General features: G+C 58.3%; 1 protein-coding gene across 1 annotated transcript in view; it reads left to right on the top strand.

Annotated features, from left to right (window-relative positions):
• The window catches only part of XXYLT1 (xyloside xylosyltransferase 1), a 166,335-nt gene that overhangs the window by 149,566 nt on the left and 5,399 nt on the right, over nucleotides 1-11,370 (top strand). The window lies entirely within an intron of this gene.

Below are 11,370 nucleotides of genomic sequence, written 5' to 3'. Positions count from 1 at the left end.
TGAGCCTCGCGAGTCCACCCGGGGGTGCCACGGAGGAGAGGCAGCACTGTCTGCTCAGAACGGCATCAGCAAGTACCTGCCCAGCCCGTGCAAGAGGGGCCCCGACTGTGCAGCCCCTTGGTTCCTGCCCGTGTGGCCAGGCAGACAACGGGAAGCCGGGAGCATCGGCAGCTGTACAGGCCTCGTGGCCCCACGCGTCTGGAGGCCGCGGCTGCTGGGAGAGGCAGGTGACTCGGAGCCGGCCCTGTGAGACATCTGCGCCTGGACGGCCTCTGAGGAGGAGAGCAGAGGCTGGAAGGGCTTCAGTGGGTAAAAGTTGCCTGAGGTCCCACGAGGAGTCCGGCTCTGACGAGGTGTGGGAGCAGCCCTGCACGTGTGTGTCCGGGCAGGATGAATGGTGGGAGGCCGGCTGGGCCCCTGAGGGCCTGCATGCGTGTGGGCAGGTATCTAGGTCTTGGGCGAGGGCCCAGGAGGCTCTGAGGAGGGGGAGGAGGAGGTCCGGCAGGGGACGGGGGTGTTGAAGATCAAAGCCCCCCTGTGGCGTGGATGCAGGTGTGAGCAGGGTGCTGGCACTGGGCTCCACGGGGCCCGGCCCGGCTCTGCTGCATGGCTGCATTGCTTTCCTTCTCTGCCTCCTTCCCAAGGTGTGTCCGCAGCCCAGCTTTCTTCTTGCTTTTTCTCACGCTGAGAACTACTTGGGAACGTGTGGCCTCCCCAGCAGGATGGCCCTGCAGGTTTCACCCAGGGCAGAGAGCAGAGCAGCTCAGCGCCCCCACCCTTGGCAGCACCAGAATTTTCAGGATGCGGGCCCCCGTGGGATGCGGGGGCGAAAATAAGCACCGAATTCTTTTGGCTGTGGTTCCAGTCAGGACACGTCTTCCTCAGTCAGCAAGTGGGCAGTCTGCAGGGCCACAGGGAGAAAGGTGGGGAGAGGGCGGCCAGGAGCCCTGGAGGAGGAAGAGCTGCCCCCTGGACAGCCAGAGAATTCCAGAAGAATGGCTCGGGGAGTGGTGTCCAGCAGACTGCTGCTGTTTTCAGAGGATTCTGATTACTCTCTGCAGGTGGTGGCTTGGCTAGCTTCTAAGTTTAAGGCCAACTTTGATCTGTGTTTTTAAAATTCCACTCTTCTCCTTTACTCAGACCCCGGTCGGCTGTTCTGGTCCAGCCTAGGCCGCAGGGAGAGCTGAGACGTCACGGGCCCTGTCTGCTGTGGGGCCGGGGTCGCTCTCCACAGTGCTCTTCTCGCTCCGGGAGAAGCTAGAGTAGAGAGCGGGGTGGGGAGAGGGGGTGAGGGTGGTTCTTATCCTTTTCTGCGTTTAGAGGGAGCACGCCAGACTCAGCAGAGATCCTGGTGGTGTGTCTGGAAAGCGTGGGGAAGAGACTTGAGCAGAACAGGTCCAAGGGGGTGGCTGCGGGCTACACTCCCAGGGTGGAGGGGAGCACATCTCCCTAGGAAGTGGGCGGGGAGGCAGGGGACGCCTACCGGCTGGGGGTGAGGGTGAGGGTGCCCGTCATCAGAAAGCAGCAGGGGAGAGACGGGTTTGCTCCAGGTCGTCTGCAAAGATGGCGGCGTGTCAATGGGCCGCACGGGCCAGCGTCTCACAGCTGTCCCTGCCCTCGCAGCCTTGTCCTGTGTTTGGAGAAATGCACAAAGGCAGGAGTGAGTGTGGTGCCGGTACCGAGCTGACTGTGGGTGGCACGGAGCCACACGGATCTGGGCTGGGAGGGCCTCCTTGTTGTACCGGTGGGAGAACAAGGCCCGAACAGGGGCATGCCCTGGCCGGTGTCCCCACGCACGTCGGCGATCGTGGTTAAACAGCTGTTGCCCTTTATGCCAGGCCCGGAGTGCTCCAGACAGAAACCCGGGCACGGTTCCTCCCCCCCCTCCAGCCCCTCTGTCTGGCCTTCAGCCCTCGGGTCCTGTCCCGGGCCTGCCGATCCCCTCCGGGATCCTCTGCTTCCCTGCATCCCCAGCACCACTGCTGTGCTCCCCTGGGTCACTGCAGCAGCCTCCACCTATCGTGCTGACTCCAGCCCTGCCGCCTCCCGGCCCTCCCTGCCCAGCCAGGGGCCTTGCTCACACCCAGGCCCCTTGCTCCCCTCGGCGTCAAGGTCAGCCTCTCTGACCTTCCCCGCAGGAGCCTTCCTGGTCCGGCCCCTGCCTGCCACCCGTCTCGCCGCGGGCCGGGCCGGGCTGCGCGCAGTTCCCCAGGCCAGGCGCGCGGTTGCCCGCCCTGCTCTGCGCCTGCCTGGCTCTTCACGTCTGGGCTCACATACCACGTTCTCCAGGAAGCCTTCCGTGAACCCCGTAAGACCGGGTGAGGCGCCTCTCTTTTGGGGTCTTACGGTTCCCCGTTGCTGTGCCACCCGGTCTCGTATCAGCCGGAATTGGGGTTGCACCTTCCCTAGATACTCAGCTCCGTGAGAGTAGGAGCCATCGTTGTCTTTCTTGTTTATTGCCGTCTCCCAGGGCCTAGATGGTGTCTAGCACACAGTAAATGTTCAGTAAGTATTTCTTCAATTAATACATGTGCCAGGCTCCCCCCGGCGCTTTGATTTAAGCCTCAAAGAGATCTCATTCTCTCAGGTTTGCAGATGACCACCTCAGAGAGTTAAGGAGATGGCTGGAGGCCCCGCCCATGGGGAGGGGCAGCCCTGAGACGGCAGCCCAGGCCTGACTCCACTGCCCCTGCTCTGAATGCCTGTGCGTGTTGAATGGAACGGCAGGTCTGTGGTCCCTGCTGGACCCCCGGCGTGCGTAGAGACCGGGAGGGGCCTCCGTCCCAGCACGCTGTGCACGGGGAGCGGCTGGGATCCCGGCCACCTTTGAGGAGCTGTGTGTTTTCTGAGGCAGACAGTCCTGATCACCCCTGGGGGATGCTGCTCTTTGATTCAGCCTGGCTCAGCTGTGACCTGAGCTGGCCTGCCAGGAGGACGGATTGTTTTGTGGAATTTCTTCTTCTTTCCTTCTTTAAAAGAAATGAAACAGCGAAGATAGTGCAGTGGAGTACCAAGCTGCACGGCTTCAGGGCACAGCGTGCAGCCCGCTGTGTGGGGATGCTGCCAGGCTGGGGGCAGCCTGGGTGTTCGGGCGGGCCGGAGGCCAGGTGCGTGCGGCTCAGGTGTGCTCTCTACAGATGACGTCTCATGCCGCTGCCGCGCGCGTGGGCCCCTGGCAGCCCCCGGTGAGGAGAGGCTTAAACCGTCAAGAGCAGTCCTTCTGCCTCTGCGGCCCCGTGGAGTTGCGGGTGGCCTGCACGCACAGCAGGCGGCGGTGAAGGGGCAGCTGCCTCCCGGCCAGCCCCCAGGGTGGAGGGAGAGGCTGGCCTAGCCCCCGGTCCAGGGCCTCTTTCCTGTGCTGAGCCCCGCGGTCGTGCCACCACCACCCTCGGAGGGCGAGGCTCTGAGGGGCCCGAGAGCGTGAACGAAACCCTGGGCCCGTCGCTGGGGGAAGGGTCGGGATGATCGCAGGACGGGCGTGGCCTCCCGTCGCCCGTGCTGGACTCTGCCAGGTTGTCACCACCCACAGGCACGGGCTCATCAGCACCCGCCGCAGCCCACGGACAGGCAGGGCAGGGCCCTCGGGGCGCGCGGGGCTCAGCGCCCGCCCCCTTTCTCTGACGTCTCTGCGGGAACAGGGATGGGGATGGGACTCTGACACCGCTCCCACGTCACTGTCCCCTGCAGAGGCTGGGAGGGGGCGGGGCCGTGGGGCAAGCCTAGATGTCCTCTCCAGAGCACACGCCCCTTCTCTGAGCCATCCTGCGGGCACTCCACCGAGCCTCCTTTTGTCCGCAGCTTGAACTTTCAAATGACAGTAGTTTCTTTGCCTACTTGACCTCATGCAGGAGGATTAAGAATGCGTGAATAATTTAAGTCTCACGGGGATGGCCCTTTGCTTTAGAGGCTCTGTCCGCATGAAGACATCGTGGCCACGTGGGAAGCATGGACTCCGCAGGTTCTTACCCTGAGCTCCTGTGGCTGGCGGGATGCCTGTCTCAGGCATCGTCAGAGACACTTCCCCGCCAAGAGCCAAGGTGAGCTGTCCCCAGCGTGGTGACTGGTTGTCCCATCCTAAGTGATTCCTGCAGGACAGAGGTCTCTGTGTCATTCACCTTTGTGTGCTCAGTGCCCTGCACATTCCAGGCCCCTGGGATGGATCCCTGCGGTTTGGTTTCAAAGGCTGATCCGGTCCTGGGATTGTGTGCAGGGCTGGGGGTTTGCAGAGAGCATCCTTGGGTGGTTAAACGCACCAGATGATGGCACGTGAAGAACAGGCAGCAAGAGCTGACCTAAGTATTTTAGGGAAAGAACTGATGTACTATGACCCTAAAAAAAGAGTGTGATCTTCCTCAGTCAGACTCTGGAAAGCATGAGACGAAAGTTGAGGCGGCCACCCTGCTGGGGTGGGAGGCCCTCGGGCAGCTTTTTGGTGCCGGGCGTGTGAGCTGTTATAGCTCAGCCGGGTGATCTTGTGCAAGTTGCTCCCTCTCTCTGTTCCTGGGTGATCTCTGTAGGTGTTTTCCGCTACGGGATGTTGGTTCCAGGGCCAGGGCCAGAACTGGAGCCAGGCTTCCTGCCTCCAAGTGCAGCTGGGGCAGGGAGCTCGCGGGCTCACCCCTGCTGGCCTCCTGCCCTTACTTGTCCTGCTCCATGGTTGGAACTGGCCTGACGGAATCCAGACCGCACCCCAGTCTTGGTGTGTGGAATGCCCTATCCTGCCTTCTGCTCCACCAACCAGACCTCCTCTGAGGACCAGAGCACTCTGAGAATCTATTTTCTGAGTCCTTTCTCACTCCTGCCCTGAACTGGGTGGGAGCACAGGAGGTTAAGAGCCCACCCCATGGGCTCCACACCTTCAAGGGCCCCTCTGGGAGCACAGCGCTAAGCTGGGAGGGCACTTCCTCCTGCCCGCACAGCCTCTCCTCTGGGCTTAGCCTCACAGGAGGGCTGTGTGACCACAAGCACACTACTTAACCTCTCTGAGCCTTCACTCTCTTATCTGTACTGACCACAGATGTCACGAGGGACTGAGAGAATGTATGTGAAGCTGACGAAGGGCGGCAGTGAGTGGCGGCAGCTCTTTTCCTCTTCCTCCTGGTTATTTCAGGTACGGCGCTTGGCCCGTACTAGGCTTTGAACAGGTATTTACTGAAGAGTTAGGGATATGGGTGAGAAGGAGTTGATGAGGACAGAGGCCTCTGCTGTTGGGGACACTGGAGGAGAGACCCCAGGGGTCATCTCGGTGGGGCAGGGGTGGGAACGGAGCCACAGAGAATCCACGCTGCTTCTCACTGAATGTGATGTGTGTCCTCGGCCTCCGTCATCTCATCTGACGGGACAGAGCACTTTCCCTGCGGCATCTCATAAAATCCTCACAGCAGCCCTGTCTCCGTACGGGAGACCTGAAGCACAAAGCACGTTAGCACCTTGGGCGGCAAGCGGAGCACCAGGATTTGAGCCTGGACTGTCTGCCCCAGAACCTCTTAGCCCCCGTCATGCGCGGGAACTTTTTTTCAAGTCGGTGGACAACGAATACATACCTGCCACCCCGTCCACCCCAAACGGACTGCTCATCCCTGGGATGGAAGGTGGCAGACCTGGGCGCTCCCTCCTGGCACCCCAAGCGCCCTGGTTCCAGGAAGCATCTCCCCAGCAGCCCCCCAGGACTGCAACGTGAGAAGGCTCAGCAAATATTAGCGTAAAAATGTGCAAGTGGCCATACCATCCATTTCATGGCCACTTTCAGGATAAACTATCACTGCTACTCAGCGTAGTTTTCATTTCTTTATAAAATTATTGAAAATACCATTTTTTCCCTCCAAGTCCTGTGACCCTCAGGCCAGCAGCACCAGCATTACCTGGGAGCGCGTCAGAAACGCAGCATCCGAGTGACAGCCTGCATTTTAACGAGACCCCGGGGAGCCCCCGGCACAGTGACGTCTGAGACGCGCTGTTGCCCGTGACAGCAGGGCCAGCGTCTGGCACCCCCACCGTGCCTCTCCCTGTGCCTGACAGGTGGGAGGAGATCCCCAGCGTTTGAGTCAGCGTGCCAATCTCTCGTCTTACCCTTGACCGAGACCCTTGCCGCCGTGTGTGGGACAGCGCGCAGGGGCAGGCAGAGGCAGAGGTCAGCCGAGGTGAAGCGCCAGGGCTCACAGGAGGTGACCGTTTCCTGGAGCGCGCTCGCCTTTGTGCCGGGTCAGCCAGGCTGGGTGAAGGGCGGCCGGGCTGGGTTGGCGCCGAGCTTCGCTCGGACACAGGGCTGCGTTCCACCCGAGCCGCCCGCTCACGCGCGCGCGCTGCTCGCTGTCCCGGAAAGCACCTGGCGGGCGGCCCGGGCCCTCGTCCCCCGTGTCCCCTGGTGCCGCAGGGCTGTCCTGCTGCCGCGGGAGCAGCGAGCCAGTTCTGAAGGTGACTCTCTCTGGCTTTGTCGTCACCCTGATGAAGTCCCTCCCCCAGCCCGACTTCTGGGAAAGGGCGGGACGGTGGAGCTGAGCGCGGGCCCCCCTGCGCGTGGGTGGTGACCAGCCCAGCCTGCTGGCTGCAGGCCCTGTGGTCTCCTGTGGGGCCCAGGGCTCACACCAGATTTGAGCTGCTCCCTAGCAGGGATGTACAGGCCCCGCTACTTGGAGGCCAGGGCCTCTTCCAGGGCCAGCGCTGGGAAGGACGTTGTCCACAGGGCTGTGGGCACCGCCGGGTCAGGGTACCACCTGGGGCGCCTCCCGGCTCGCATCTGTCACACCTGCATCTCATCACAGGTGTGGATTCCAGAGCGCATGGGACCAGCGTTTCTGCCTCGCCTTCTCTGCCCTCACCCTGGGGGAGACCTGGCTCCCCCAGTGAAGATCCCCAGGGCCCCGTGCCGGGCCCGGGGCGCACTCTCCTCCAGCTCCCTTTCTGAGCTGTTTTTCACCACCTTCATCAACACTCTCCTCTTTTAAATTTCTGCCATCTGATTTTATAGTCTCTCTTATTCCTTTGTTCATTCTTTAATCCATTCATCCGTCCATTCGTTTGAAACCTCACAGTTCTCAAGGGCGTGCTGTGACTCAAATGCCCACGCTAGGTTCTCAGCACATAAAGGTGAATAGCGCACATCCTGTTGTCAATCCAGGGCTTCCTCGTGCCCTCGCTACTCCGGCAAATTCTTTCATTCATCTTTTAATGATTCCTTATTGCATTTCCCTGGGGCCCTCATAAACGATGTCTCTTTCTTGGGCCCTCTTGCACCCCAGCTCCTCTATCGCCCGAGGTGACTTCACCTCTTACCTTCCCAAGGTTTAGCGTTCACCAAAAATGAGCTTTTTCCGATGTCCCTAACTCCCACCTCAGAGCCACTGCATCTCCTTATGTCTGTCCCTCCTCCAGGCTCGGGTACGTCCCAGGACTTCCCTCTTCTTGGCAAGCTCTTCTGCCTGGCTCCTCTGACCTTGGGCAAATATCTTATAGTTTCTTATCACACTCATCTGTAAAATAGAGATAACAGTACCCACCTCACAGGTTTGTGACAGACATTAAACGAGGACTTAAAACAGGGCCTGGCACATAGTACTCACTAAATGTTAGCCATTGTCAAGATCGTCATTCCTCAGAGGGCCACCCTGCCGTTCATCCCGTGTGTCTTCTCTCATCTGGCACACGCATCCCTTCCCCTCGGCGGGTGGACATACTCATCTTCCCTCTGTGTAACTATTTCTCTCTGCCCTCTCTTTGCTGCGGGTGTATCTGCCTGGCCTGCCACTGCTTCCCCCGCTCTTGGGCCCCCAGGGCCATGTGTTTGGCCTCTTAGGCTCCACCACTCACCTCTCTGAGGTCTCAGGCGCCTCCCGCAGCACTGCCAGCTCTTCATCCTCTGCAGCTTTCAACACGGTCACATTCTAGGCATGCGGTGAGGTGTGGTGAGGGCAGTTTACACCAGGTGGGGAACCAGGGGAGCCAGGAGAGACTGACAGTCTAGAAAATAGGGAGAGGTGGGCCCCAGAGACTCCCAAGGGACCAACAGGCAGGTTCCGTGAGGGCGAGGGCAGGGTGTGTGGTCAGAGGGGGTCTGCCTCAGCTCCCTGTCCCTGGAGGAGAGTGCCTTCTTCTTCTTTTTTTTTTCTTTATTGAAGTATAGTTGATTTACACTGGTGTGTTAATTTCTGCTGTACAGCAGAGTGATTCAGTTGTACACATATATACATTCTTTTTCATATTCTTTTCCATTCTGGTTTATCACAGGATTTCAAATATAGTTCCCTGTGCTGTACAGTAGGACCTTGTTGTTCACGCATCCTGTATATAGGTTTGCATCTGCTAACCCCAAACTCCCAATCCATCCCTCCCCATCTCCTCCCCCACCATAGATAGTGAGAAGTCTATTCTCTGTCTGTGAGTCTGTTTCTGTTTCATAGATACATTCATTTGTGTCATATTTTAGATTCCACATACAAGTGATATCATATGATATTTGTCTTTCTCTTTCTGACTTCACTTAGTAGGATAATCTCTATGTCCATTCATGTTGCTGCAAATGGCATTATTTCATTCTTTTTTATGGCTGAGTGGTAGTCCATTGTATATATGTACCACATCTTTATCCACTCATCTGTTGATGGACATGTAGGTTGTTTCCATGTCCTGGCTATTGTGAATAGTGCTGCTGTGAACATACAGGTGCATGTATCTTTTTGAAATAGTTTTGTCTGGACATATGCCCGAGAGTGGGATTGCTGGATCATATGACAACTCTATTTTTGGTTTTTTGAGGGACCTCCATACTGTTTTCCATAGTGGCTGCACCAGTTTACATTCCCACCAACAGTGCAGGAGGGTTCCTTTTTCTCCACACCCTCTCCAGCATTTGTTATTTGTAGATTTTTTAATGATGACCATTCTGACTGGTGTGAGGTGATACTTCATTTGCATTTCTCTAATAATCAGCTATGTTGAGTATCTTTTCATGTGCTTTTTGGCCATCTTATGTCGTCTTTGGAGAAATGTGTGTCTAGGTCTGCTGCCCGTTTTTTGATTGGGTTGTTTGTTTTTCTGTTATTGAGTTGTATAAGCTGTTTGTATATTTTGGAAATTAAGCCCTTGTAAGTCACATCATTTGCAAATATTTTCTCCCAGTCTATAGGTTTTCTTTTCATTTTGTTTATGGTTTCTTTTGCTGTACAAAAGCTTGAAGTTTCATCAGGTCCTTTTGTTTTTGCTTTTATTTCTGTTGCCTTGGGAGACTGACCTAAGAAAACATTGGTGCGATTTATGTCAGGGAATGTTTCGCCTGTGTTCTCTTCTAGGAGTTTTATGGTGTCATGTCTTATATATAAGTCTTTAAGCCATTTCAAATTTATTTTTGTGTCTGGTGGGAGGGTGTGTTCTCACTTCGTTGACTTGCTTAGGCACTCGGAGGGCCGTCCTGTGGCAGGTCAGAGCCCTGCCGGTGGGGGCGTTCACGCTCCGTGTTTCCGGTGCGATGCCAGCTCTCCCAGAGTCCCACAGGGGTGGACAGGTCAGAGCTGGTGCCGCTTTGGTAGTGAGACAGATGGCCATTCCAGACTCCCTGGGGCAGGAAGCCGCGTCGGGACAGAGCCCTGCGGGCGCGCAGATGGGGAGGGGGCTGCCCCCTGGGCACCACCACACCCGAGAAGAGCCTGGGCAGGAAGCCCCTCGGTGACAGCCAGGGCCACTCCTTGGGCCTGGCGCTGGGCGGGGTCTGGCGTGCGTTTGCTCCTAGAGTCCAGCACGGCCCCAAGGGGCGTTTCACCCTGTCCCCACGTTATCGCTGAACAGACCAAGGCCCCGAGAGGCCCAGTGGCTCACACAGCTGGTCCTCAGCCCGGGCACCCAGGGTCCGGGCAGAGCACCGCAGCGCCCAGCTCGGGACCGCGACTGCTGGTGTGCTCCCAGCCGGGTCTCCGCTCCTTGCGGCACGCTGAGGGCAGGGATGCTCTACTCACCGCCTCTGTGTGGGTTGGGTCTAGTGGATGCTCTGTTAAATATTTGAGCGATCGCTGATTGATCCTTCTCAGTTCGGCGCGCTCTCTGGTGTTCCTGCCCGGGGCAGGCCGGCCCCCCGCTTAGTGCCGTTGCCCTCAGCTCTGAGGAGCACATGAGGGGGGGGCCCTGGTGAGACGTGCCGCCGGTGAGGCCGTCCTTGTGCGTCCCAGCCCTGCCGCGGAGCCTTCTCGGCCTGAGAGCCTAGGGCTCGAGCTCCGCCTGAGTCGGCACGGGCCTCCAGAACCTTCCTGGGGGGTGTTGTGCAGACGGCCGGGGCCCGGTGTGTGCTCCCATCTTTGCTTCTCCCCCTTGGAAGTTCAAGTAGAAAACTGAGCCCTAGGAGCTGAGAAAGGCCAACCCAGGAGAAAACGTCACGACGAAACAGGGAGGCAAAAGGTCTGTGATTTGGGGTGGTGGGAGGAGGAGAGAGGGATGATGCGTGGCAACGTGGGTTCTTTTTTGGAGAACGTGCGCCTTCGGGTCTCAGCCAGGGTCTCTGGTTGAGAGACTCGCTGGAGGGACCTTAGCAGTGGTCATCAGGGGAGAGACCTGAGGAAGGAAGTGGCTGTGCTTTTCAGAGTTATAATACTTCAAATACCCTTCCTGTAAAGATGGGTTTTCCTCACTAGAACTAGCCCACTAGCTTTTCATTGTCCTTTTAATGATTATTAGTTAGGACATATTGGATATAAAGAACTTAGGAATCACCTATAATTAGAAGAATGTGCTTGACGTCTCCTCGTCGACTCCTGCAAGGACGTGGTATTTACAGTGGACCCGCTGCAGAGGGGCTCGTTTTATAGTTCAGGTTATTTCTAAAGGGGAAGAAACAGTGTCCCCTCTCGTGTGGGTCTCCAGGTGAGCATGGGAGTGGGAACAAGACCCCGCACGGGCCCGCGTGCAGCTGGGCAGCGCCACGTGGCTGCGCCGTGGGCATGGAGGTTAACCGGAGAAACTTCTGGAGGCTCTCAGAACCAGACTCCTTCACTCAAGCAGAGGTTCCTGCAGCCTCAGCATGTGTCCCGGCAGTGCCCCGTCGAATGTATACGGTCAGCCCGGCCCTGGGAGGAGGGCGAGCGTCTGGGGTGCTCTCTGACCACCCCCCCGAGGCAGGGACGCACCAGCCGTGGCGGCCTCACCTGCTGGCCCGGTCCCCGGCGCCCCTGGCCTTGGGGCATGCCAGCGCAAGTCAGAAATCAGATTGAAATCCAAGTGCTTGCTTCTGGGAACATCAGCCCGTGGTGGAATCGGAGGCAAAGATGAAAGGGACCTTGGAGATCGGAGGCCTGGATCTGAGTCGGGGCCCCGCCTCTGGCAACCAGGGGCCTCTGTTTCCTCCCATTAAATGCAGGCGGTCACGTCCCTGTGCTGCCGGGAGAGGAGCGG

This window comes from Hippopotamus amphibius, chromosome 6, assembly GCF_030028045.1.
Source record: "Hippopotamus amphibius kiboko isolate mHipAmp2 chromosome 6, mHipAmp2.hap2, whole genome shotgun sequence".
Lineage (NCBI taxonomy): Eukaryota > Metazoa > Chordata > Mammalia > Artiodactyla > Hippopotamidae > Hippopotamus > Hippopotamus amphibius.
The sequence above is the reverse complement of the archived record's forward strand: the minus strand, read 5'-3'. Positions and strand labels throughout refer to the sequence as shown.